Source organism: Phalangium opilio, unplaced genomic scaffold, assembly GCF_054372755.1.
Source record: "Phalangium opilio isolate 3A_F unplaced genomic scaffold, DU_Popi_V2 ptg001865l_1, whole genome shotgun sequence".
Lineage (NCBI taxonomy): Eukaryota > Metazoa > Arthropoda > Arachnida > Opiliones > Phalangiidae > Phalangium > Phalangium opilio.
The window spans coordinates 456,914-478,172 of record NW_028324263.1 but is presented as its reverse complement, the minus strand read 5'-3'; the positions used below and the strand labels follow the sequence as shown (position 1 = coordinate 478,172).

Below are 21,259 nucleotides of genomic sequence, written 5' to 3'. Positions count from 1 at the left end.
GAAAAAGCCAACGGCACGCTGTGTTCCCAAGTACTGACTGCGCTCGACGCTGCTTAACTTCGGTGAACGGACGAGAACCGGTGTTTTCAGCGTGATATGGCCGTTGCCGAGAGTGCTTGTTAATAATTCGAATTTAAATTAAGTGAGAAAATTAACCTTCATCTTTTTAAAACAATAACAAAAAGAAAATTATGTTTGATTTTTTCATATCTGGTGGAATTTAAAAGAGGAAACAAAAAGGAAAAAGCCAACGGCACGCAGTGTTCCTAAGTGGTCTCCCTCCCAAGTACTGACTGCGCTCGACGCTTCTTATCTTTGGTGATAGGACTAGAACCGGTGTTTTAAGCGCGATATGGCCGTTGCCGAGAGTGCTAGTTAATAATTCGAATTTAAATTAAGTGAGACAAATTAACCTTCATCTTTTTAAAACAGTAATAAAAAGAAAATAAATTTGCTTTTTTCATATCTATTGGAATTTAAAAGAGTAAAAAAAAGTGAAAAAGCCAACGGCACGCACTGTTCCCAAGTGGTCTGCCTCCCAAGTACTGACTGCGCTCGACGCTGCTTAACTTCGGTGATCGGACGAGAACCGGTGTATTCAGCATGATATGGCCGTTGCCGAGAGTGCTAGTTAATAATTTGAATTCAATTAAACTTCATCTTTATAAAACAATAACAAAAAGAAGATATTTTTGCTTTTTTCATATCTGGTGGAGTTTAAAAGAGGAAACAAAAAGGAAAAAGCCAACGGCACGCTGTGTTCCCAAGTACTGACTGCGCTCGACGCTGCTTAACTTCGGTGAACGGACGAGAACCGGTGTTTTCAGCGTGATATGGCCGTTGCCGAGAGTGCTTGTTAATAATTCGAATTTAAATTAAGTGAGAAAATTAACCTTCATCTTTTTAAAACAATAACAAAAAGAAAATTATGTTTGATTTTTTCATATCTGGTGGAATTTAAAAGAGGAAACAAAAAGGAAAAAGCCAACGGCACGCAGTGTTCCCAAGTACTGACTGCGCTCGACGCTGCTTAACTTCGGTGATCGGACGAGAACCGGTGTTTTCAGCGTGATATGGCCGTTGCTGAGAGTGCTAGATAATAATTCGAATTTAAATTAAGTGAGACAAATTGACCTTCATCTTTTTAAAACAATAACAAAAAGAAAATAAGTTTGCTTTTTTTCATATCTATTGGAATTTAAAAGAGGAAAAAAAGTGAAAAAGCCAACGGCACGCAGTGTTCCTAAGTGGTCTCCCTCCCAAGTACTGACTGCGCTCGACGCTGCTTAACTTCGGTGATCGGACGAGAACCGGTGTATTCAGCATGATATGGCCGTTGCCGAGAGTGCTAGTTAATAATTTGAATTCAATTAAACTTCATCTTTATAAAACAATAACAAAAAGAAGATATTTTTGCTTTTTTCATATCTGGTGGAATTTAAAAGAGGAAACAAAAAGGAAAAAGCCAACGGCACGCTGTGTTCCCAAGTACTGACTGCGCTCGACGCTGCTTAACTTCGGTGAACGGACGAGAACCGGTGTTTTCAGCGTGATATGGCCGTTGCCGAGAGTGCTTGTTAATAATTCGAATTTAAATTAAGTGAGAAAACTAACCTTCATCTTTTTAAAACAATAACAAAAAGAAAATTATGTTTGATTTTTTCATATCTGGTGGAATTTAAAAGAGGAAACAAAAAGGAAAAAGCCAACGGCAAGCAGTGTTCCCAAGTACTGACTGCGCTCGACGCTGCTTAACTTCGGTGATCGGACGAGAACCGGTGTTTTCAGCGTGATATGGCCGTTGCTGAAAGTGCTAGTTAATAATTCGAATTTATATTACGGGAGACAAATTAACCTTCATCTTTTTAAAACAATAACAAAAAGAAAATAAGTTTGCTTTTTTCATTTCTATTGGAATTTAAAAGAGTAAAAAAAGTGAAAAAGCCAACGGCACGCAGTGTTCCTAAGTGGTCTCCCTCCCAAGTACTGACTGCGCTCGACGCTTCTTATCTTCGGTGATAGGACTAGAACCGGTGTTTTCAGCGCGATATGGCCGTTGCCGAGAGTGCTAGTTAATAATTCGAATTTAAATTAAGTGAGACAAATTAACCTTCATCTTCTTAAAACAGTAATAAAAAGAAAATAAGTTTGCTTTTTTCATATCTATTGGAATTTAAAAGAGGAAAAAAAAGTGAAAAAGCCAACGGCACGCAGTGTTCCTAAGTGGTCTCCCTCCCAAGTACTGACTGCGCTCGACGCTGCTTAACTTCGGTGTTCGGACGAGAACCGGTGTATTCAGCGTGATATAGCCGTTGCCGAGAGTGCTAGTTAATAATTTGAATTTAATTAACGTTCATCTTTATAAAACAATAACAAAAAGAAAATGAAAAGTATGTTTGCTTTTTTTATTATATCTGTTGGAATTTAAAAGAGGAAACAAAAAGGAAAAAGCCAACGGCACGCAGTGCTCCCAAGTACTGACTGCGCTCGACGCTGCTTAACTTCGGTGATCGGACGAGAACCGGTGTTTTCAGCGTGATATGGCCGTTGCTGAGAGTGCTAGTTAATAATTCGAATTTATATTACGTGAGACAAATTAACTTTCATCTTTTTAAAACAATAACAAAAAGAAAATAAGTTTGCTTTTTTCATATCTATTGGAATTTAAAAGAGGAAAAAAAAGTGATAAAGCCAACGGCACGCAGTGTTCCTAAGTGGTCTCCCTCCCAAGTACTGACTGCGCTCGACGCTGCTTATCTTCGGTGATAGGACTAGAACCGGTGTTTTCAGCGCGATATGGCCGTTGCCGAGAGTGCTAGTTAATAATTCGAATTTAAATTAAGTGAGACAAATTAACCTTCATCTTTTTAAAACAGTAATAAAAAGAAAATAAGTTTGCTTTTTTCATATCTATTGGAATTTAAAAGTGAAAAAGCCAACGGCACGTAGTGTTCCTAAGTGGTCTCCCTCCCAAGTACTGACTGCGCTCGACGCTGCTTAACTTCGGTGATCGGACGAGAACCGGTGTATTCAGCATGATATGGCCGTTGCCGAGAGTGCTAGTTAATAATTCGAATTTAAATTAAGTGAGAAAATTAACCTTCATCTTTTTAAACCAATAACAAAAAGAAAATTATGTTTGGTTTTTTCATATCTGTTGGAATTTAAAAGAGGAAACAAAAAGGAAAAAGCCAACGGCACGCAGTGCTCCCAAGTACTGACTGCGCTCGACGCTGCTTAACTTCGGTGATCGGACGAGAACCGGTGTTTTCAGCGTGATATGGCCGTTGTTGAAAGTGCTAGTTAATAATTCGAATTTATATTACGTGAGACAAATTAACCTTCATCTTTTTAAAACAATAACAAAAAGAAAATAAGTTTGCTTTTTTCATATCTATTGGAATTTAAAAGAGGAAAAAAAGTGAAAAAGCCAACGGCACGCAGTGTTCCTAAGTGGTCTCCCTCCCAAGTACTGACTGCGCTCGACGCTTCTTATCTTCGGTGATAGGACTAGAACCGGTGTTTTCAGAGCGATATGGCCGTTGCCGAGAGTGCTAGTTAATAATTCGAATTTAAATTAAGTGAGACAAATTAACCTTCATCTTTTTAAAACAGTAATAAAAAGAAAATAAATTTGCTTTTTTTATATCTATTGGAATTTAAAAGAGTAAAAAAAAGTGAAAAAGCCAACGGCACGCACTGTTCCCAAGTGGTCTGCCTCCCAAGTACTGACTGCGCTCGACGCTGCTTAACTTCGGTGATCGGACGAGAACCGGTGTATTCAGCATGATATGGCCGTTGCCGAGAGTGCTAGTTAATAATTTGAATTCAATTAAACTTCATCTTTATAAAACAATAACAAAAAGAAGATATTTTTGCTTTTTTCATATCTGGTGGAATTTAAAAGAGGAAACAAAAAGGAAAAAGCTAACGGCACGCTGTGTTCCCAAGTACTGACTGCGCTCGACGCTGCTTAACTTCGGTGATCGGACGAGAACCGGTGTATTCAGCATGATATGGCCGTTGCCGAGAGTGCTAGTTAATAATTTGAATTCAATTAAACTTCATCTTTATAAAACAATAACAAAAAGAAGATATTTTTGCTTTTTTCATATCTGGTGGAATTTAAAAGAGGAAACAAAAAGGAAAAAGCCAACGGCACGCTGTGTTCCCAAGTACTGACTGCGCTCGACGCTGCTTAACTTCGGTGAACGGACGAGAACCGGTGTTTTCAGCGTGATATGGCCGTTGCCGAGAGTGCTTGTTAATAATTCGAATTTAAATTAAGTGAGAAAACTAACCTTCATCTTTTTAAAACAATAACAAAAAGAAAATTATGTTTGATTTTTTCATATCTGGTGGAATTTAAAAGAGGAAACAAAAAGGAAAAAGCCAACGGCACGCAGTGTTCCCAAGTACTGACTGCGCTCGACGCTGCTTAACTTCGGTGATCGGACGAGAACCGGTGTTTTCAGCGTGATATGGCCGTTGCTGAAAGTGCTAGTTAATAATTCGAATTTATATTACGGGAGACAAATTAACCTTCATCTTTTTAAAACAATAACAAAAAGAAAATAAGTTTGCTTTTTTCATTTCTATTGGAATTTAAAAGAGTAAAAAAAGTGAAAAAGCCAACGGCACGCAGTGTTCCTAAGTGGTCTCCCTCCCAAGTACTGACTGCGCTCGACGCTTCTTATCTTCGGTGAACGGACGAGAACCGGTGTTTTCAGCGTGATATGACCGTTGCTGAGAGTGCTAGTTAATAATTCGAATTTAAATTAAGTGAGACAAATTGACCTTCATCTTTTTAAAACAATAACAAAAAGAAAATTATGTTTGGTTTTTTCATATCTATTGGAATTTAAAAGAGGAAAAAAAAAGTGAAAAAGCCAACCGCACGCAGTGTTCCTAAGTGGTCTCCCTCCCAAGTACTGACTGCGCTCGACGCTGCTTAACTTCGGTGATCGGACGAGAACCGGTGTATTCAGCGTGATATCGCCGTTGCCGAAAGTGCTAGTTAATAATTTGAATTTAATTAACGTTCATCTTTATAAAACAATAACAAAAAGAAGATATGTTTGCTTTTTTCATATCTGGTGGAATTTAAAAGAGGAAACAAAAAGGAAAAAGCCAACGGCGCGCTGTGTTCCCAAGTACTGACTGCGCTCGACGCTGCTTAACTTCGGTGATTGGACGAGAACCGGTGTTTTCAGCGTGATATGGCCGTTGCTGAGAGTGCTAGATAATAATTCGAATTTAAATTAAGTGAGACAAATTGACCTTCATCTTTTTAAAACAATAACAAAAAGAAAATAAGTTTGCTTTTTTCATATCTATTGGAATTTAAAAGAGGAAAAAAAAGTGAAAAAGCCAACGGCACGCAGTGTTCCTAAGTGGTCTCCCTCCCAAGTACTGACTGCTCTCGACGCTGCTTAACTTCGGTGATCGGACGAGAACCGGTGTATTCAGCGTGATATAGCCGTTGCCGAGAGTGCTTGTTAATAATTTGAATTTAATTAACGTTCATCTTTATAAAACAATAACAAAAAGAAAATTATGTTTGCTTTTTTCATATCTATTGGAATTTAAAAGAGGAAAAAAAAGTGAAAAAGCCAACGGCACGCAGTGTTCCTAAGTGGTCTCCCTCCCAAGTACTGACTGCGCTCGACGCTGGTTATCTTCGGTGATAGGACTAGAACCGGTGTTTTCAGCGCGATATGGCCGTTGCCGAGAGTGCTAGTTAATAATTCGAATTTAAATTAAGTGAGACAAATTAACCTTCATCTTTTTAAAACAGTAATAAAAAGAAAATTATGTTTGGTTTTTTCATATCTATTGGAATTTAAAAGAGGAAAAAAAAAGTGAAAAAGCCAACCGCACGCAGTGTTCCTAAGTGGTCTCCCTCCCAAGTACTGACTGCGCTCGACGCTGCTTAACTTCGGTGATCGGACGAGAACCGGTGTATTCAGCGTGATATAGCCGTTGCCGAGAGTGCTAGTTAATAATTTGAATTTAATTAACGTTCATCTTTATAAAACAATAACAAAAAGAAGATATGTTTGCTTTTTTCATATCTGGTGGAATTTAAAGAGGAAACAAAAAGGAAAAAGCCAACGGCACGCTGTGTTCCCAAGTACTGACTGCGCTCGACGCTGCTTAACTTCGGTGATCGGACGAGAACCGGTGTTTTCAGCGTGATATGGCCGTTGCTGAGAGTGCTGGATAATAATTCGAATTTAAAATAAGTGAGACAAATTGACCTTCATCTTTTTAAAACAATAACCAAAAGAAAATAAGTTTGCTTTTTTCATATCTATTGGAATTTAAAAGTGGAAAAAAAAGTGAAAAAGCCAACGGCACGCAGTGTTCCAAAAGTGGTCTCGGTCCCAAGTACTGACTGCGCTCGACGCTGCTTAACTTCGGTGATCGGAGGAGAACCGGTGTTTTCAGCGTGATATGACCGTTGCCTAGAGTGCTAGATAATAATTCGAATTAAAATTAAGTGAGACAATTTGACCTTCATCTTTTTAAAACAATAACAAAAAGAAAATAAGTTTGCTTTTTTCATATATATTGGAATTGAAAAGAGAAAAAAAAATTAAAAAAGCCAACGGCACGCAGTGTTCCTAAAAGGTCTCCCGCCCAAGTACTGACTGCGCTCGACGCTGCTTAACTTCGGTGATCGGACGAGAACCGGTGTATTCAGCATGATATGGCCGTTGCCGAGAGAGCTAGTTAATAATTTGAATCTAATTAACCTTCATCTTTATAAAACAATAACAAAAAGAAGATATGTTTGCTTTTTTCATATCTGGTGGAATTTAAAAGAGGAAACAAAAAGGAAAATGCCAACGGCACGCTGTGTTCCCAAGTACTGACTGCGCTCGACGCTGCTTATCTTCGGTGATCGGACGAGAACCGGTGTTTTCAGCGTGATATGGCCGTTGCTGAGAGTGCTAGATAATAATTCGAATTTAAATTAAGTGAGACAAATTGACCTTCATCTTTTTAAAACAATAACTAAAAGAAAATATGTTTGCTTTTTTCATACCTAATGGAATTTAAAAGAGGAAAAAAAAATTAAAAAGCCAACGGCACGCAGTGTTAATAACGTGGTCTCCCTCCCAAGTACGGACTGCGCTCGACGCTGCTTAACTTCGGTGATCGGGCGAGAACCGTTGTTTTCAGCGTGATATGGCCGTTACCGAAAGTGCTATTTAATAATTTGAATTTAATTAACTTTCATCTTTATAAAACAATATCAAAAAGAAGATATGTTTGGTTTTTTCATATCTGGTGGAATTTAAAAGAGGATATAAAAGTGAAAAAGGGAACGTCACGCAGTGTTTCCAAGTACTGACTGCGCTCGACGCTGCTTAACTTCGGTGATAGGACTAGAACCGGTGTTTTCAGTGTGATATGGCCGTTGCCGAGAGTGCTAGTTAATAATTCGAATTTAAATCAAGTGAGACAAATTAACCTTCATCTTTTTAAAACAATAACAAAAACAAAATAAGTTTGCTTTTTTCATATCTATTGGAATTTAAAAGAGGAAAAAAAAAGTGAAAAAGCCAACGGCACGCAGTGTTCCTAAGTGGTCTCCCTCCCAAGTACTGACTGCGCTCGACGCTTCTTAACTTCGGTGATCGGACGAGAACCGGTGTTTTCAGCGTGGTATGGCCGTTGCCAAGAGTGCTATTTAATAATTTGAATTTATTTAACCTTCATCTTTATAAAACAATAACAAAAAAAAGATATGTTTGCTTTTTTCATATCTATTGGAATTTAAAAGTGGAAAAAAAGTGAAAAAGCCAACGGCACGCAGTGTTCCAAAAGTGGTCTCCCTCCCAAGTACTGACTGCGCTCGACGCTGCTTAACTTCGGTGATCGGACGAGAACCGGTGTTTTCAGCGTGATATGGCCGTTGCCTAGAGTGCTAGTTAATAATTCGAATTTATATTACGTGAGACAAATTAACCTTCATCTTTTTAAAACAATAACAAAAAGAAAATAAGTTTGCTTTTTTCATATCTATTGGAATTTAAAAGAGGAAAAAAAAAGTGAAAAAGCCAACGGCACGCAGTGTTCCTTAGTGGTCTCCGTCCCAAGTACTGACTGCTCTCGACGCTGCTTAACTTCGGTGATCGGACGAAAACCGGTGTTTTCAGCGTGATATCGCCGTTGTCTAGAGTGCTAGATAATAATTCGAATTTAAATTTAGTGAGACAAATTGACCTTCATCTTTTTAAAACAATAACAAAAAGAAAATATGTTTGCTTTTTTCATATCTATTGGAATTTAAAAGAGGAAAAAAAAATTAAAAAAGCCAACGGCACGCAGTGTTTCCAAGTACTGACTGCGCTCGACGCTGCTTAACTTCGGTGATAGGACTAGAACCGGTGTTTTAGGCGTGATATGGCCGTTGCCGAGAGTGCTAGTTAATAATTCGAATTTAAATTAAGTGAGACAAATTAACCTTCATCTTTTTAAAACAATAACAAAAAGAAATTAAGTTTGCTTTTTACCTCTCCGTGTGACGTAGTCCAGGAGAGGTTCTGTAACGGCCGTGTCTGTCTGTCTGTGTGTGTGTGTGTGTGTGTCTGTCTGTCCGTTGTTACACCCACGTCACCGCGTTCGCAGTTTGCGTATCGGAGCAAACGTGTTCCCAATTTCCGGACCGCATTGACAGTTCACAGAAATTTGGAAAATTGTTTTTCTCTCCGTTGGCTACTCTATACTTGAGTTCTCACACCACCATATTTGGTCTTCGTTCATCCCATATGAACACCAGTCTGGTACTTTTCTGGCTTCCACCACCACCATCTTCTATTCTTTGTCAATCCCACATTGACACCAGTCCGCACTTACACTGGCTTCTAACACCACCATCCACTGGTCTTCCGTCTATTCCATATAGACACCAATCTGTATCATTGGCTTCTAACACCACCATCCACTGGTCTTCAGTCTATTCCACATAGACACCAATCTGTATCATTGGCTTCTAACACCACCATCCACTGGTCTTCCGTCTATTCCACATAGACACCAATCTGTATCATTGGCTTCTACTCCATTATCATCGTTTGGTTTTAGGATATACGCGGCGATCAGCTAGGGTTACGAGAAACGTCTAGCCTCCCTAAGGTGGGATCGGCCATCAAAGGTTTTCGCAATTGCGCTTTTTCCTTACTATTATAATGGAAACGAATCGTATATATATCCCGAAATTTGAAGAAAGCGGGCAAGAGGGGTACCCTTCATTTTAAACGTCAATATTAGAAAAGTTTGAGAAGATAATAGGTATAACTTTATTTTAAACGATTTAACTATTATTAATGTTAATAATTGAAGATTAAAATAATTAAAAATAATTATATTTATTTAAATATTAAAGATAATCTTGTTTCTCAACTCAAAATTAATACGGAAATATTTAAAAAGCAGTCTATGTTTTTGTCTGTGTGTGTCCGTCCATTGTTACACTAGTGCGTCGCGTTAGCAGTTAGCCTTGTGCTGATGTGTTAAGAAATCATACAGAACCTTAATATTCCCTTTTTCCATAATATAAAGTGAATATGTGGAAGTATTTTTCGTAATTATGATGCATTTAGTACTTTTGTAGCTTAAAAGCTCTGTTTCATTTTGATATTCCAAAGATTTATTTTAATATTGTTATTTGAAATGGCTGTTTATATATTGCGTAAGCTATACTACATCTGTATATAGAATAATCCTTGGTTTAGAAATTTCATGAAGAAAACTAAGACCTAGACTCAGGCGCGTATAGCAAGAATTTTCCGCAATAGGCTTAGTGAAACAAAGAGTAAATAATTGAGGCCTGAGGTGAAGTAAACTTTTGGCTTTGATTTTCGTGTCTGAAATGAACAGACATCAACGGTTCAGAGTGAGCCGAAAGTTAAATACACTCTTAAATAATAATAATAATAAGGTTAGTAAAAGGGCTAATGGTTAACGGCTAGTAAATACTGACTTATTATTCTCTTTATGGTGCGCATTGACTGTTAGTGCGTCTAGCTACAATTTAGCTTTGGTGTTATTTAACGTTAACATTCATGTTGGCAAACTAAGAATATTGTTGAGGTGAGACGAGACGATAGTGTTTACACTGCAAACCAGTTGTGAATGTAGCTTTCAGAATAAAGGGTAAACAGCTGAAGCGTAGACTTCATTTCCTGTTCTTTTCCCCATTGACTGATTTCCATGTGTCCAAGATTTATCCTTATTGGATGTAAAATGTCGTCTGCTTTACTGTACATTCGCTATGTTTGGAATACTGCTTCAATATTTCGTAAATTTTTACTTCAAAAAAGTGAAATAATTCCATATCTAGGTAAATACGTTTGTAGTAGTAGACCTCTTGACACGGAGAGGTTATATTTTGGTTTTCCCAACTTGTTTCATATCTATTGGAATTTAAAAGAGTAAAAAAAAGTAAAAAAGCTAACGGCACGCAGTGTTCCTAAGTGGTCTCCCTCCCACGTACTGACTGCGCTCGACGCTTCTTAACTTCGGTGATCGGACGAGAACCGGTGTTTTCAGCGTGATATGGCCGTTACCGAGAGTGCTAGTTAATAATTCGAATTTAATTAACCTTAATATTTATAAAACAATAACAAAAAGAAGATATGTTTAATGTTAATCGAAAGAACAGGGTCAAGTAATTAAGCAATACGTGTACAAACAAACCCCTCCATAGAAAATGCATTAGACTATACTTTGCAGGCCCATAACTCTGTGTCTACTAGAGATACCAGGATGTCCTTAGGATATGTTATAGTCTAATTTGTCCCCCATCTAACCATACTAAAAACTTTGGGCTACGACAAACAGGGGCCGAGTACTTAAGCAAAACGTAAAGAAACAAACCCCCTCCATAGGAAATGAGTTAGACCATACTTTGCAGGCTCGTAACTCTGTTTCTACTGGAGATACGGGGATGTCCTTTGAGTATGTTATAGTCCAATTTGTCCCCCATCTAACCATACTAAAAACTTTGGGCTACGACAAACAGGGGTTGAGTAATTAAGCTAAACGTAAACAAACAACCCCTCCATAGGAAATGCATTAGACTATACTTTGCAGGCTCGTAACTCTGTTTCTACTGAGATACGGGTATGTCCTTTGAGTATGTTTTAGTCCAATTTGTCCCCCATCTAACCATACTAAAAACATTGAGCTACGACAAACAGGGGCCGAGATATTAAGCAAAATGTTCGTCAACTTTGGTATCGTCTCACTTATTTTTATTATGTTACTTATGATTTTTGCACTAAACTTTGGAGGCTCATAACTCTTGTTCTACAAGAGATACTGGGATCTCCTTTGGATATGTTATAGTACTCTTTGATCCCCATACAAGGATACTTTAATCTTGAGGCTACCTCAATATCGTCGTCAACTTATTTATTGTCTCACTTATTGTTAGAAGGTTACTTTTGATTTTTGAAAATAAACTTTGCAGGCTCGTAACTCTGTTTCTACTGGAGTTACGGGGATGTCCTTTGAGTATGTTATTGTTTTAAAATGATGAAGGTTAATTTGTCTCACTTAATTTAAATTCGAATTATTAACTAGCACTCTCGGCAACGGCCATATCACGCTGAAAACACCGGTTCTCGTCCGATCACCGAAGTTAAGCAGCGTCGAGCGCAGTCAGTACTTGGGAGGGAGACCACTTTTGGAACACTGCGTGCCGTTGGCTTTTTCACTTTTTTTCCACTTTTAAATTCCAATAGATATGAAAAAAGCAAACATATCTTCTTTTTGTTATTGTTTTATAAAGATGAAGGTTAAATAAATTCAAATTATTAAAAAGCACTCTTGGCAACGGCCATACCACGCTGAAAACACCGGTTCTCGTCCGATCACCGAAGTTAAGAAGCGTCGAGCGCAGTCAGTACTTGGGAGGGAGACCACTTAGGAACACTGCGTGCCGTTGGCTTTTTCACTTTTTTTTTCCTCTTTTAAATTCCAATAGATATGAAAAAAGCAAACTTATTTTGTTTTTGTTATTGTTTTAAAAAGATGAAGGTTAATTTGTCTCACTTAATTTAAATTCGAATTATTAACTAGCACTCTCGGCAACGGCCATATCACGCTGAAAACACCGGTTCTAGTCCTATCACCGAAGTTAAGCAGCGTCGAGCGCAGTCAGTACTTGGAAACACTGCGTGACGTTGCCTTTATCACTTTTATATCCTCTTTTAAATTCCACCAGATATGAAAAAACCAAACATATCTTCTTTTTGATATTGTTTTATAAAGATGAAAGTTAATTAAAATCAAATTATTAAATAGCACTTTCGGTAACGGCCATATCACGCTGAAAACAACGGTTCTCGCCCGATCACCGAAGTTAAGCAGCGTCGAGCGCAGTCAGTACTTGGGAGGGAGACCACTTTATTAACACTGCGTGCCGTTGGCTTTTTCACTTTTTTTTCCTCTTTTAAATTCCAATAGATATGAAAAAAGCAAACTTATTTTCTTTTAGTTATTGTTTTAAAAAGATGAAGGTCAATTTGTCTCACTTAATTTAAATTCGAATTATTATCTAGCACTCTCAGCAACGGCCATATCACGCTGAAAACACCGGTTCTCGTCCGATCACCGAAGTTAAGCAGCGTCGAGCGCAGTCAGTACTTGGGAACACAGCGTGCCGTTGGCTTTTTCCTTTTTGTTTCCTCTTTTAAATTCCACCAGATATGAAAAAAGCAAACATATCTTCTTTTTGTTATTGTTTTATAAAGATGAACGTTAATTAAATTCAAATTATTAACTAGCACTCTCGGCAACGGCTATATCACGCTGAATACACCGGTTCTCGTCCGATCACCGAAATTAAGCAGCGTCGAGCGCAGTCAGTACTTGGGAGGGAGACCACTTAGGAACACTGCGTGCGGTTGGCTTTTTCACTTTTTTTTCCTCTTTTAAATTCCAATAGATATGAAAAAACCAAACATAATTTTCTTTTTGTTATTGTTTTAAAAAGATGAAGGTCAATTTGTCTCACTTAATTTAAATTCGAATTATTAACTAGCACTCTCAGCAACGGCCATATCACGCTGAAAACACCGGTTCTCGTCCGTTCACCGAAGTTAAGCAGCGTCGAGCGCAGTTAGTACTTGGGAACACAGCGTGCCGTTGGCTTTTTCCTTTTTGTTTCCTCTTTTAAATTCCACCAGATATGAAAAAAGCAAAAATATCTTGTTTTTGTTATTGTTTTATAAAGATGAAGTTTAATTGAATTCAAATTATTAACTAGCACTCTCGGCAACGGCCATATCATGCTGAATACACCGGTTCTCGTCCGATCACCGAAGTTAAGCAGCGTCGAGCGCAGTCAGTACTTGGGAGGCACACCACTTGGGAACAGTGCGTGCCGTTGGCTTTTTCACTTTTTTTCCTCTTTTAAATTCCAATAGATATGAAAAAAGCAAACTTATTTTCTTTTTATTACTGTTTTAAAAAGATGAAGGTTAATTTGTCTCTATTAATTTAAATTCGAATTATTAACTAGCACTCTCGGCAACGGCCATATCGCGCTGAAAACACCGGTTCTAGTCCTATCACCGAAGATAAGAAGCGTCGAGCGCAGTCAGTACTTGGGAGGGAGACCACTTAGGAACACTGCGTGCCGTTGGCTTTTTCACTTTTTTTTCCTCTTTTAAATTCCAATAGATATGAAAAAAGCAAACTTATTTTCTTTTTGTTATTGTTTTAAAAAGATGAAGGTTAATTTGTCTCACGTAATATAAATTCGAATTATTATCTAGCACTCTCAGCAACGGCCATATCACGCTGAAAACACCGGTTCTCGTCCGATCACCGAAGTTAAGCAGCGTCGAGCGCAGTCAGTACTTGGGAACACTGCGTGCCGTTGGCTTTTTCCTTTTTGTTTCCTCTTTTAAATTCCACCAGATATGAAAAAACCAAACATATCTTCTTTTTGATATTGTTTTATAAAGATGAAAGTTAATTAAATTCAAATTATTAAATAGCACTTTCGGTAACGGCCATATCACGATGAAAACACCGGTTCTCGTCCGATCACCGAAGTTAAAAAGCGTCGAGCGCAGTCAGTACTTGGGAGGGAGACCACTTAGGAAAACTGCGTGCCGTTGGCTTTTTCACTTTTTTTTCCTCCTTTAATTTCCAATAGATATGAAAAAACCAAACATATCTTCTTTTTGATATTGTTGTATAAAGATGAAAGTTCATTAAATTCAAATTATTAAATAGCACTTTCGGTAACGGCCATATCACGCTGATAACAACGGTTCTCGTCCGATCACCGAAGTTAAGCAGCGTCGAGCGTAGTCAGTACTTGGGAGGGAGACCACTTTATTAACACTGCGTGCCGTTGGCTTTTTAATTTTTTTTTCCTCTTTTAAATTCCAATAGGTATGAAAAAAGCAAAAATATTTTCTTTTTGTTATTGTTTTAAAAAGATGAAGGTCAATTTGTCTCACTTAATTTAAATTCGAATTATTATCTAGCACTCTCGGCAACGGCCATATCACGCTGAAAACACAAGTTCTCGTCCGATCACCGAAGTTAAGCAGCGTCGAGCGCAGTCAGTACTTGGGAACACTGCGTGCCGTTGGCTTTTTCCTTTTTGTTTCCTCTTTTAAATTCCACCAGATATGAAAAAACCAAACATATCTTCTTTTTGATATTGTTTTATAAAGATGAAAGTTAATTAAATTCAAATTATTAAATAGCACTTTCGGTAACGGCCATATCACGATGAAAACACCGGTTCTCGCCCGATCACCGAAGTTAAAAAGCGTCGAGCGCAGTCAGTACTTGGGAGGGAGACCACTTAGGAACACTGCGTGCCGTTGGCTTTTTGACTTTTTTTTCCTCTTTTAAATTCCAATAGATATGAAAAAATCAAACATATTTTCTTTTTGTTATTGTTATAAAAAGATGAAGGTTAATTTGTCTCACTTAATTTAAATTCGAATTATTAACTAGCACTCTCGGCAACGGCCATATCACGCTGAAAACACCGGTTCTCGTCCGATCACCGAAGTTAAGCAGCGTCGAGCGCAGTCAGTACTTGGGAACACAGCGTGCCGTTGGCTTTTTCCTTTTTGTTTCCTCTTTAAAATTCCACCAGATATGAAAAAAGCAAACATATCTTCTTTTTGTTATTGTTTTATAAAGATGAAGGTTAATTAAATTCAAATTATTAACTAGCTCTCTCGGCAACGGCCATATCATGCTGAATACACCGGTTCTCGTCCGATCACCGAAGTTAAGCAGCGTCGAGCGCAGTCAGTACTTGGGCGGGAGACCATTTAGGAACACTGCGTGCCGTTGGCTTTTTTAATTTTTTTTTCCTCTTTTAAATTCCAATAGATATGAAAAAAGCAAACATATTTTCTTTTTGTTATTGTTTTAAAAAGATGAAGGTCAAATTGTCTCACTTAATTTAAATTCGAATTATTATCTAGCACTCTAGGCAACGGCCATATCACGCTGAAAACACCGGATCTCGTCCGATCACCGAAGTTAAGAAGCGTCGAGCGCAGTCAGTACTTGGGAGGGAGACCACTTAGGAAAACTGCGTGCCGTTGGCTTTTTCACTTTTTTTTTCCTCCTTTAAATTCCAATAGATATGAAAAAACCAAACATATCTTCTTTTTGATACTGTTTTATAAAGATGAAAGTTAATAAAATTCAAATTATGAAATAGCACTTTCGGTAACGGCCATATCACGCTGAAAACAACGGTTCTCGTCCGATCACCGAAGTTAAGCAGCGTCTAGCGCAGTCAGTACTTGGGAGGGAGAACAGTTAGGAACACTGCGTGCCGTTGGCTTTTTAATTTTTTTTTCCTCTTTTAAATTCCAATAGATATGAAAAAAGCAAAAATATTTTCTTTTTGTTATAGTTTTAAAATGATGAAGGTCAATTTGTCTCAATTAATTTAAATTCGAATTATTATCTAGCACTCTCGGCAACGGCCATATCACGCTGAAAACACCGGTTCTCGTCCGATCACCGAAGTTAAGCAGCGTCGAGCGCAGTCAGTACTTGGGAACACTGCGTGCCGTTGGCTTTTTCCTTTTTGTTTCCTCTTTTAAATTCCACCAGAAATGAAAATAGCAAAAATATCTTCTTTTTGTTATTGTTTTATAAAGATGAAGTTTAATTGAATTCAAATTATTAACTAGCACTCTCGGCAACGGCCATATCATGCTGAATACACCGGTTCTCGTCCGATCACCGAAGTTAAGCAGCGTCGAGCGCAGTCAGTACTTGGGAGGGAGACCACTTAGGAACACTGCGTGCCGTTGGCTTTTTCACTTTTTTTTCACTTTTAAATTCCAATAGATATGAAAAAAGCAAACATATCTTCTTTTTGTTATTGTTTTATAAAGATGAAGGTTAATTAAATTCGAATTATTAAGAAGTACTCTCGGCAACGGCCATATCACGCTGAAAACACCGGTTCTCGTCCGTTCACCGAAGTTAAGCAGCGTCGAGCTCAGTCAGTACTTGGGAGGCAGACCACTTGGGAACAGTGCGTGCCGTTGGCTTTTTCACTTTTTTTTCCTCTTTTAAATTCCAATAGATATGAAAAAAGCAAACATATTTTCTTTTTGTTATTGTTTTAAAAAGATGATGGTTAATTTGTCTCACTTAATTTAAATTCGAATTATTATCTAGCACTCTCGGCAACGGCCATATCACGCTGAAAACACCGGTTCTCGTCCGATCACCGAAGTTAAGCAGCGTCGAGGCAGTCAGTACTTGGGAGGGAGACCACTTAGGAACACTGCGTGCCGTTGGCTTTTTCACTTTTTTTCCCCTTTTAAATTCCTATAGATATGAAAAAAGCAAACATATTTTCTTTTTGTTATTGTTTTAAAAAGATGAAGGTCAATTTGTCTCACTTAATTTAAATTCGAATTATTATCTATCACTCTCGGCAACGGCCATATCACGCTGAAAACACCGGTTCTCGTCCGATCACCGAAGTTAAGCAGCGTCGAGCGCAGTCAGTACTTGGGAACACTGCGTGCCGTTGGCTTTTTCCTTTTTGTTTCCTCTTTTAAATTCCACCAGATATGAAAAAACCAAACATATCTTCTTTTTGATATTGTTTTATAAAGATGAAAGTTAATTAAATTCAAATTATTAAATAGCACTTTCGGTAACGGCCATATCACGATGAAAACACCGGTTCTCGTCCGATCACCGAAGTTAAAAAGCGTCGAGCGCAGTCAGTACTTGGGAGGGAGACCACTTAGGAAAACTGCGTGCCGTTGGCTTTTTCACTTTTTTTTCCTCCTTTAATTTCCAATAGATATGAAAAAACCAAACATATCTTCTTTTTGATATTGTTGTATAAAGATGAAAGTTCATTAAATTCAAATTATTAAATAGCACTTTCGGTAACGGCCATATCACGCTGATAACAACGGTTCTCGTCCGATCACCGAAGTTAAGCAGCGTCGAGCGTAGTCAGTACTTGGGAGGGAGACCACTTTATTAACACTGCGTGCCGTTGGCTTTTTAATTTTTTTTTCCTCTTTTAAATTCCAATAGGTATGAAAAAAGCAAAAATATTTTCTTTTTGTTATTGTTTTAAAAAGATGAAGGTCAATTTGTCTCACTTAATTTAAATTCGAATTATTATCTAGCACTCTCGGCAACGGCCATATCACGCTGAAAACACAAGTTCTCGTCCGATCACCGAAGTTAAGCAGCGTCGAGCGCAGTCAGTACTTGGGAACACTGCGTGCCGTTGGCTTTTTCCTTTTTGTTTCCTCTTTTAAATTCCACCAGATATGAAAAAACCAAACATATCTTCTTTTTGATATTGTTTTATAAAGATGAAAGTTAATTAAATTCAAATTATTAAATAGCACTTTCGGTAACGGCCATATCACGATGAAAACACCGGTTCTCGCCCGATCACCGAAGTTAAAAAGCGTCGAGCGCAGTCAGTACTTGGGAGGGAGACCACTTAGGAACACTGCGTGCCGTTGGCTTTTTGACTTTTTTTTCCTCTTTTAAATTCCAATAGATATGAAAAAATCAAACATATTTTCTTTTTGTTATTGTTATAAAAAGATGAAGGTTAATTTGTCTCACTTAATTTAAATTCGAATTATTAACTAGCACTCTCGGCAACGGCCATATCACGCTGAAAACACCGGTTCTCGTCCGATCACCGAAGTTAAGCAGCGTCGAGCGCAGTCAGTACTTGGGAACACAGCGTGCCGTTGGCTTTTTCCTTTTTGTTTCCTCTTTAAAATTCCACCAGATATGAAAAAAGCAAACATATCTTCTTTTTGTTATTGTTTTATAAAGATGAAGGTTAATTAAATTCAAATTATTAACTAGCTCTCTCGGCAACGGCCATATCATGCTGAATACACCGGTTCTCGTCCGATCACCGAAGTTAAGCAGCGTCGAGCGCAGTCAGTACTTGGGCGGGAGACCATTTAGGAACACTGCGTGCCGTTGGCTTTTTTAATTTTTTTTTCCTCTTTTAAATTCCAATAGATATGAAAAAAGCAAACATATTTTCTTTTTGTTATTGTTTTAAAAAGATGAAGGTCAAATTGTCTCACTTAATTTAAATTCGAATTATTATCTAGCACTCTAGGCAACGGCCATATCACGCTGAAAACACCGGATCTCGTCCGATCACCGAAGTTAAGAAGCGTCGAGCGCAGTCAGTACTTGGGAGGGAGACCACTTAGGAAAACTGCGTGCCGTTGGCTTTTTCACTTTTTTTTTCCTCCTTTAAATTCCAATAGATATGAAAAAACCAAACATATCTTCTTTTTGATACTGTTTTATAAAGATGAAAGTTAATAAAATTCAAATTATGAAATAGCACTTTCGGTAACGGCCATATCACGCTGAAAACAACGGTTCTCGTCCGATCACCGAAGTTAAGCAGCGTCTAGCGCAGTCAGTACTTGGGAGGGAGAACAGTTAGGAACACTGCGTGCCGTTGGCTTTTTAATTTTTTTTTCCTCTTTTAAATTCCAATAGATATGAAAAAAGCAAAAATATTTTCTTTTTGTTATAGTTTTAAAATGATGAAGGTCAATTTGTCTCAATTAATTTAAATTCGAATTATTATCTAGCACTCTCGGCAACGGCCATATCACGCTGAAAACACCGGTTCTCGTCCGATCACCGAAGTTAAGCAGCGTCGAGCGCAGTCAGTACTTGGGAACACTGCGTGCCGTTGGCTTTTTCCTTTTTGTTTCCTCTTTTAAATTCCACCAGAAATGAAAATAGCAAAAATATCTTCTTTTTGTTATTGTTTTATAAAGATGAAGTTTAATTGAATTCAAATTATTAACTAGCACTCTCGGCAACGGCCATATCATGCTGAATACACCGGTTCTCGTCCGATCACCGAAGTTAAGCAGCGTCGAGCGCAGTCAGTACTTGGGAGGGAGACCACTTAGGAACACTGCGTGCCGTTGGCTTTTTCACTTTTTTTTCACTTTTAAATTCCAATAGATATGAAAAAAGCAAACATATCTTCTTTTTGTTATTGTTTTATAAAGATGAAGGTTAATTAAATTCGAATTATTAAGAAGTACTCTCGGCAACGGCCATATCACGCTGAAAACACCGGTTCTCGTCCGTTCACCGAAGTTAAGCAGCGTCGAGCTCAGTCAGTACTTGGGAGGCAGACCACTTGGGAACAGTGCGTGCCGTTGGCTTTTTCACTTTTTTTTCCTCTTTTAAATTCCAATAGATATGAAAAAAGCAAACATATTTTCTTTTTGTTATTGTTTTAAAAAGATGATGGTTAATTTGTCTCACTTAATTTAAATTCGAATTATTATCTAGCACTCTCGGCAACGGCCATATCACGCTGAAAACACCGGTTCTCGTCCGATCACCGAAGTTAAGCAGCGTCGAGGCAGTCAGTACTTGGGAGGGAGACCACTTAGGAACACTGCGTGCCGTTGGCTTTTTCACTTTTTTTCCCCTTTTAAATTCCTATAGATATGAAAAAAGCAAACATATTTTCTTTTTGTTATTGTTTTAAAAAGATGAAGGTCAATTTGTCTCACTTAATTTAAATTCGAATTATTATCTATCACTCTCGGCAACGGCCATATCACGCTGAAAACACCGGTTCTCGTCCGATCACCGAAGTTAAGCAGCGTCGAGCGCAGTCAGTACTTGGGAACACTGCGTGCCGTTGGCTTTTTCCTTTTTGTTTCCTCTTTTAAATTCCACCAGATATGAAAAAACCAAACATATCTTCTTTTTGATATTGTTTTATAAAGATGAAAGTTAATTAAATTCAAATTATTAAATAGCACTTTCGGTAACGGCCATATCACGATGAAAACACCGGTTCTCGTCCGATCACCGAAGTTAAAAAGCGTCGAGCGCAGTCAGTACTTGGGAGGGAGACCACTTAGGAAAACTGCGTGCCGTTGGCTTTTTCACTTTTTTTTCCTCCTTTAAATTCCAATAGATATGAAAAAACCAAACATCTTCTTTTTGATATTGTTTTATAAAGATGAAAGTTCATTAAATTCAAATTATTAAATAGCACTTTCGGTAACGGCCATATCACGCTGATAACAACGGTTCTCGTCCGATCACCGAAGTTAAGCAGCGTCGAGCGTAGTCAGTACTTGGGAGGGAGACCACTTTATTAACACTGCGTGCCGTTGGCTTTTTAATTTTTTTTTCCTCTTTTAAATTCCAATAAGTATGAAAAAAGCAAAAATATTTTCTTTTTGTTATTGTTTTAAAAAGATGAAGGTCAATTTGTCTCACTTAATTTAAATTCGAATTATTATCTAGCACTCTCGGCAACGGCCATATCACGCTGAAAACACAAGTTCTCGTCCGATCACCGAAGTTAAGCAGCGTCGAGCGCAGTCAGTACTTGGGAACACTGCGTGCCGTTGGCTTTTTCCTTTTTGTTTCCTCTTTTAAATTCCACCAGATATGAAAAAACCAAACATATCTTCTTTTTGATATTGTTTTATAAAGATGAAAGTTAATTAAATTCAAATTATTAAATAGCACTTTCGGTAACGGCCATATCACGATGAAAACACCGGTTCTCGCCCGATCACCGAAGTTAAAAAGCGTCGAGCGCAGTCAGTACTTGGGAGGGAGACCACTTAGGAACACTGCGTGCCGTTGGCTTTTTGACTTTTTTTTCCTCTTTTAAATTCCAATAGATATGAAAAAAGCAAACATATTTTCTTTTTGTTATTGT

The 21,259-nt window shown here is 37.9% G+C and overlaps 8 non-coding genes and 62 pseudogenes across 8 annotated transcripts; 39 read left to right on the top strand and 31 right to left on the bottom strand.

Annotated features, from left to right (window-relative positions):
* Window positions 1–5: 5 nt before the first annotated feature.
* On the bottom strand, window positions 6–108 carry LOC149582275 (5S ribosomal RNA; annotated as a pseudogene).
* A 137-nt stretch (window positions 109–245) lies between these two features.
* LOC149582274 (5S ribosomal RNA) lies at window positions 246–364 on the bottom strand (annotated as a pseudogene).
* A 137-nt stretch (window positions 365–501) lies between these two features.
* Window positions 502–620, bottom strand: LOC149582273 (5S ribosomal RNA; annotated as a pseudogene).
* Window positions 621–742: 122 nt separating this feature from the next.
* On the bottom strand, window positions 743–845 carry LOC149582272 (5S ribosomal RNA; annotated as a pseudogene).
* A 137-nt stretch (window positions 846–982) lies between these two features.
* On the bottom strand, window positions 983–1,085 carry LOC149582271 (5S ribosomal RNA; annotated as a pseudogene).
* A 137-nt stretch (window positions 1,086–1,222) lies between these two features.
* LOC149582270 (5S ribosomal RNA) lies at window positions 1,223–1,341 on the bottom strand. The gene has a single exon (XR_016380710.1). It is a non-coding gene; the product is annotated as a 5S ribosomal RNA (ribosomal RNA).
* Window positions 1,342–1,463: 122 nt separating this feature from the next.
* LOC149582269 (5S ribosomal RNA) lies at window positions 1,464–1,566 on the bottom strand (annotated as a pseudogene).
* A 137-nt stretch (window positions 1,567–1,703) lies between these two features.
* On the bottom strand, window positions 1,704–1,806 carry LOC149582268 (5S ribosomal RNA; annotated as a pseudogene).
* Window positions 1,807–1,942: 136 nt separating this feature from the next.
* LOC149582267 (5S ribosomal RNA) lies at window positions 1,943–2,061 on the bottom strand (annotated as a pseudogene).
* Window positions 2,062–2,198: 137 nt separating this feature from the next.
* LOC149582266 (5S ribosomal RNA) lies at window positions 2,199–2,317 on the bottom strand. Its single transcript, XR_016380691.1, has one exon. It is a non-coding gene; the product is annotated as a 5S ribosomal RNA (ribosomal RNA).
* A 132-nt stretch (window positions 2,318–2,449) lies between these two features.
* LOC149582265 (5S ribosomal RNA) lies at window positions 2,450–2,552 on the bottom strand (annotated as a pseudogene).
* Window positions 2,553–2,689: 137 nt separating this feature from the next.
* Window positions 2,690–2,808, bottom strand: LOC149582264 (5S ribosomal RNA; annotated as a pseudogene).
* A 125-nt stretch (window positions 2,809–2,933) lies between these two features.
* LOC149582263 (5S ribosomal RNA) lies at window positions 2,934–3,052 on the bottom strand. The gene has a single exon (XR_016380693.1). It is a non-coding gene; the product is annotated as a 5S ribosomal RNA (ribosomal RNA).
* A 137-nt stretch (window positions 3,053–3,189) lies between these two features.
* Window positions 3,190–3,292, bottom strand: LOC149582262 (5S ribosomal RNA; annotated as a pseudogene).
* A 136-nt stretch (window positions 3,293–3,428) lies between these two features.
* LOC149582261 (5S ribosomal RNA) lies at window positions 3,429–3,547 on the bottom strand (annotated as a pseudogene).
* Window positions 3,548–3,684: 137 nt separating this feature from the next.
* On the bottom strand, window positions 3,685–3,803 carry LOC149582260 (5S ribosomal RNA; annotated as a pseudogene).
* Window positions 3,804–4,150: 347 nt separating this feature from the next.
* Window positions 4,151–4,253, bottom strand: LOC149582259 (5S ribosomal RNA; annotated as a pseudogene).
* Window positions 4,254–4,390: 137 nt separating this feature from the next.
* LOC149582258 (5S ribosomal RNA) lies at window positions 4,391–4,493 on the bottom strand (annotated as a pseudogene).
* A 136-nt stretch (window positions 4,494–4,629) lies between these two features.
* Window positions 4,630–4,748, bottom strand: LOC149582257 (5S ribosomal RNA; annotated as a pseudogene).
* Window positions 4,749–4,887: 139 nt separating this feature from the next.
* On the bottom strand, window positions 4,888–5,006 carry LOC149582256 (5S ribosomal RNA; annotated as a pseudogene).
* Window positions 5,007–5,368: 362 nt separating this feature from the next.
* On the bottom strand, window positions 5,369–5,487 carry LOC149582255 (5S ribosomal RNA; annotated as a pseudogene).
* A 123-nt stretch (window positions 5,488–5,610) lies between these two features.
* On the bottom strand, window positions 5,611–5,729 carry LOC149582254 (5S ribosomal RNA; annotated as a pseudogene).
* Window positions 5,730–5,868: 139 nt separating this feature from the next.
* Window positions 5,869–5,987, bottom strand: LOC149582253 (5S ribosomal RNA; annotated as a pseudogene).
* Window positions 5,988–6,108: 121 nt separating this feature from the next.
* LOC149582252 (5S ribosomal RNA) lies at window positions 6,109–6,211 on the bottom strand (annotated as a pseudogene).
* Window positions 6,212–6,348: 137 nt separating this feature from the next.
* On the bottom strand, window positions 6,349–6,468 carry LOC149582251 (5S ribosomal RNA; annotated as a pseudogene).
* A 137-nt stretch (window positions 6,469–6,605) lies between these two features.
* Window positions 6,606–6,724, bottom strand: LOC149582250 (5S ribosomal RNA). The gene has a single exon (XR_016380661.1). It is a non-coding gene; the product is annotated as a 5S ribosomal RNA (ribosomal RNA).
* A 362-nt stretch (window positions 6,725–7,086) lies between these two features.
* LOC149582249 (5S ribosomal RNA) lies at window positions 7,087–7,206 on the bottom strand (annotated as a pseudogene).
* Window positions 7,207–7,569: 363 nt separating this feature from the next.
* Window positions 7,570–7,688, bottom strand: LOC149582248 (5S ribosomal RNA; annotated as a pseudogene).
* A 121-nt stretch (window positions 7,689–7,809) lies between these two features.
* LOC149582247 (5S ribosomal RNA) lies at window positions 7,810–7,929 on the bottom strand (annotated as a pseudogene).
* A 138-nt stretch (window positions 7,930–8,067) lies between these two features.
* On the bottom strand, window positions 8,068–8,186 carry LOC149582246 (5S ribosomal RNA; annotated as a pseudogene).
* Window positions 8,187–10,462: 2,276 nt separating this feature from the next.
* LOC149582245 (5S ribosomal RNA) lies at window positions 10,463–10,581 on the bottom strand (annotated as a pseudogene).
* Window positions 10,582–11,605: 1,024 nt separating this feature from the next.
* LOC149582244 (5S ribosomal RNA) lies at window positions 11,606–11,725 on the top strand (annotated as a pseudogene).
* A 121-nt stretch (window positions 11,726–11,846) lies between these two features.
* LOC149582243 (5S ribosomal RNA) lies at window positions 11,847–11,965 on the top strand (annotated as a pseudogene).
* A 363-nt stretch (window positions 11,966–12,328) lies between these two features.
* Window positions 12,329–12,448, top strand: LOC149582242 (5S ribosomal RNA; annotated as a pseudogene).
* A 137-nt stretch (window positions 12,449–12,585) lies between these two features.
* On the top strand, window positions 12,586–12,688 carry LOC149582241 (5S ribosomal RNA; annotated as a pseudogene).
* Window positions 12,689–12,810: 122 nt separating this feature from the next.
* LOC149582240 (5S ribosomal RNA) lies at window positions 12,811–12,929 on the top strand (annotated as a pseudogene).
* Window positions 12,930–13,067: 138 nt separating this feature from the next.
* On the top strand, window positions 13,068–13,170 carry LOC149582239 (5S ribosomal RNA; annotated as a pseudogene).
* A 122-nt stretch (window positions 13,171–13,292) lies between these two features.
* Window positions 13,293–13,411, top strand: LOC149582238 (5S ribosomal RNA; annotated as a pseudogene).
* Window positions 13,412–13,547: 136 nt separating this feature from the next.
* Window positions 13,548–13,666, top strand: LOC149582237 (5S ribosomal RNA; annotated as a pseudogene).
* Window positions 13,667–13,803: 137 nt separating this feature from the next.
* LOC149582236 (5S ribosomal RNA) lies at window positions 13,804–13,906 on the top strand (annotated as a pseudogene).
* A 122-nt stretch (window positions 13,907–14,028) lies between these two features.
* Window positions 14,029–14,147, top strand: LOC149582235 (5S ribosomal RNA; annotated as a pseudogene).
* Window positions 14,148–14,269: 122 nt separating this feature from the next.
* Window positions 14,270–14,389, top strand: LOC149582234 (5S ribosomal RNA; annotated as a pseudogene).
* A 137-nt stretch (window positions 14,390–14,526) lies between these two features.
* On the top strand, window positions 14,527–14,629 carry LOC149582233 (5S ribosomal RNA; annotated as a pseudogene).
* Window positions 14,630–14,751: 122 nt separating this feature from the next.
* Window positions 14,752–14,870, top strand: LOC149582232 (5S ribosomal RNA; annotated as a pseudogene).
* A 137-nt stretch (window positions 14,871–15,007) lies between these two features.
* LOC149582231 (5S ribosomal RNA) lies at window positions 15,008–15,110 on the top strand (annotated as a pseudogene).
* Window positions 15,111–15,232: 122 nt separating this feature from the next.
* On the top strand, window positions 15,233–15,351 carry LOC149582230 (5S ribosomal RNA). Its single transcript, XR_016380660.1, has one exon. It is a non-coding gene; the product is annotated as a 5S ribosomal RNA (ribosomal RNA).
* A 138-nt stretch (window positions 15,352–15,489) lies between these two features.
* Window positions 15,490–15,608, top strand: LOC149582229 (5S ribosomal RNA; annotated as a pseudogene).
* A 123-nt stretch (window positions 15,609–15,731) lies between these two features.
* On the top strand, window positions 15,732–15,850 carry LOC149582228 (5S ribosomal RNA; annotated as a pseudogene).
* Window positions 15,851–15,987: 137 nt separating this feature from the next.
* On the top strand, window positions 15,988–16,090 carry LOC149582227 (5S ribosomal RNA; annotated as a pseudogene).
* A 122-nt stretch (window positions 16,091–16,212) lies between these two features.
* LOC149582226 (5S ribosomal RNA) lies at window positions 16,213–16,331 on the top strand. The gene has a single exon (XR_016380709.1). It is a non-coding gene; the product is annotated as a 5S ribosomal RNA (ribosomal RNA).
* Window positions 16,332–16,452: 121 nt separating this feature from the next.
* LOC149582225 (5S ribosomal RNA) lies at window positions 16,453–16,571 on the top strand (annotated as a pseudogene).
* Window positions 16,572–16,708: 137 nt separating this feature from the next.
* On the top strand, window positions 16,709–16,826 carry LOC149582224 (5S ribosomal RNA; annotated as a pseudogene).
* A 136-nt stretch (window positions 16,827–16,962) lies between these two features.
* Window positions 16,963–17,065, top strand: LOC149582223 (5S ribosomal RNA; annotated as a pseudogene).
* Window positions 17,066–17,187: 122 nt separating this feature from the next.
* Window positions 17,188–17,306, top strand: LOC149582222 (5S ribosomal RNA; annotated as a pseudogene).
* Window positions 17,307–17,428: 122 nt separating this feature from the next.
* On the top strand, window positions 17,429–17,548 carry LOC149582221 (5S ribosomal RNA; annotated as a pseudogene).
* Window positions 17,549–17,685: 137 nt separating this feature from the next.
* Window positions 17,686–17,788, top strand: LOC149582220 (5S ribosomal RNA; annotated as a pseudogene).
* A 122-nt stretch (window positions 17,789–17,910) lies between these two features.
* LOC149582219 (5S ribosomal RNA) lies at window positions 17,911–18,029 on the top strand (annotated as a pseudogene).
* A 137-nt stretch (window positions 18,030–18,166) lies between these two features.
* Window positions 18,167–18,269, top strand: LOC149582218 (5S ribosomal RNA; annotated as a pseudogene).
* Window positions 18,270–18,391: 122 nt separating this feature from the next.
* Window positions 18,392–18,510, top strand: LOC149582217 (5S ribosomal RNA). The gene has a single exon (XR_016380658.1). It is a non-coding gene; the product is annotated as a 5S ribosomal RNA (ribosomal RNA).
* Window positions 18,511–18,648: 138 nt separating this feature from the next.
* On the top strand, window positions 18,649–18,767 carry LOC149582216 (5S ribosomal RNA; annotated as a pseudogene).
* Window positions 18,768–18,890: 123 nt separating this feature from the next.
* Window positions 18,891–19,009, top strand: LOC149582215 (5S ribosomal RNA; annotated as a pseudogene).
* Window positions 19,010–19,146: 137 nt separating this feature from the next.
* LOC149582214 (5S ribosomal RNA) lies at window positions 19,147–19,249 on the top strand (annotated as a pseudogene).
* A 122-nt stretch (window positions 19,250–19,371) lies between these two features.
* On the top strand, window positions 19,372–19,490 carry LOC149582213 (5S ribosomal RNA). The gene has a single exon (XR_016380708.1). It is a non-coding gene; the product is annotated as a 5S ribosomal RNA (ribosomal RNA).
* A 121-nt stretch (window positions 19,491–19,611) lies between these two features.
* LOC149582212 (5S ribosomal RNA) lies at window positions 19,612–19,730 on the top strand (annotated as a pseudogene).
* Window positions 19,731–19,867: 137 nt separating this feature from the next.
* Window positions 19,868–19,985, top strand: LOC149582211 (5S ribosomal RNA; annotated as a pseudogene).
* A 136-nt stretch (window positions 19,986–20,121) lies between these two features.
* On the top strand, window positions 20,122–20,224 carry LOC149582210 (5S ribosomal RNA; annotated as a pseudogene).
* Window positions 20,225–20,346: 122 nt separating this feature from the next.
* Window positions 20,347–20,465, top strand: LOC149582209 (5S ribosomal RNA; annotated as a pseudogene).
* A 120-nt stretch (window positions 20,466–20,585) lies between these two features.
* Window positions 20,586–20,705, top strand: LOC149582208 (5S ribosomal RNA; annotated as a pseudogene).
* A 137-nt stretch (window positions 20,706–20,842) lies between these two features.
* Window positions 20,843–20,945, top strand: LOC149582207 (5S ribosomal RNA; annotated as a pseudogene).
* A 122-nt stretch (window positions 20,946–21,067) lies between these two features.
* Window positions 21,068–21,186, top strand: LOC149582206 (5S ribosomal RNA; annotated as a pseudogene).
* The last annotated feature ends 73 nt before the right edge of the window (window positions 21,187–21,259 follow it).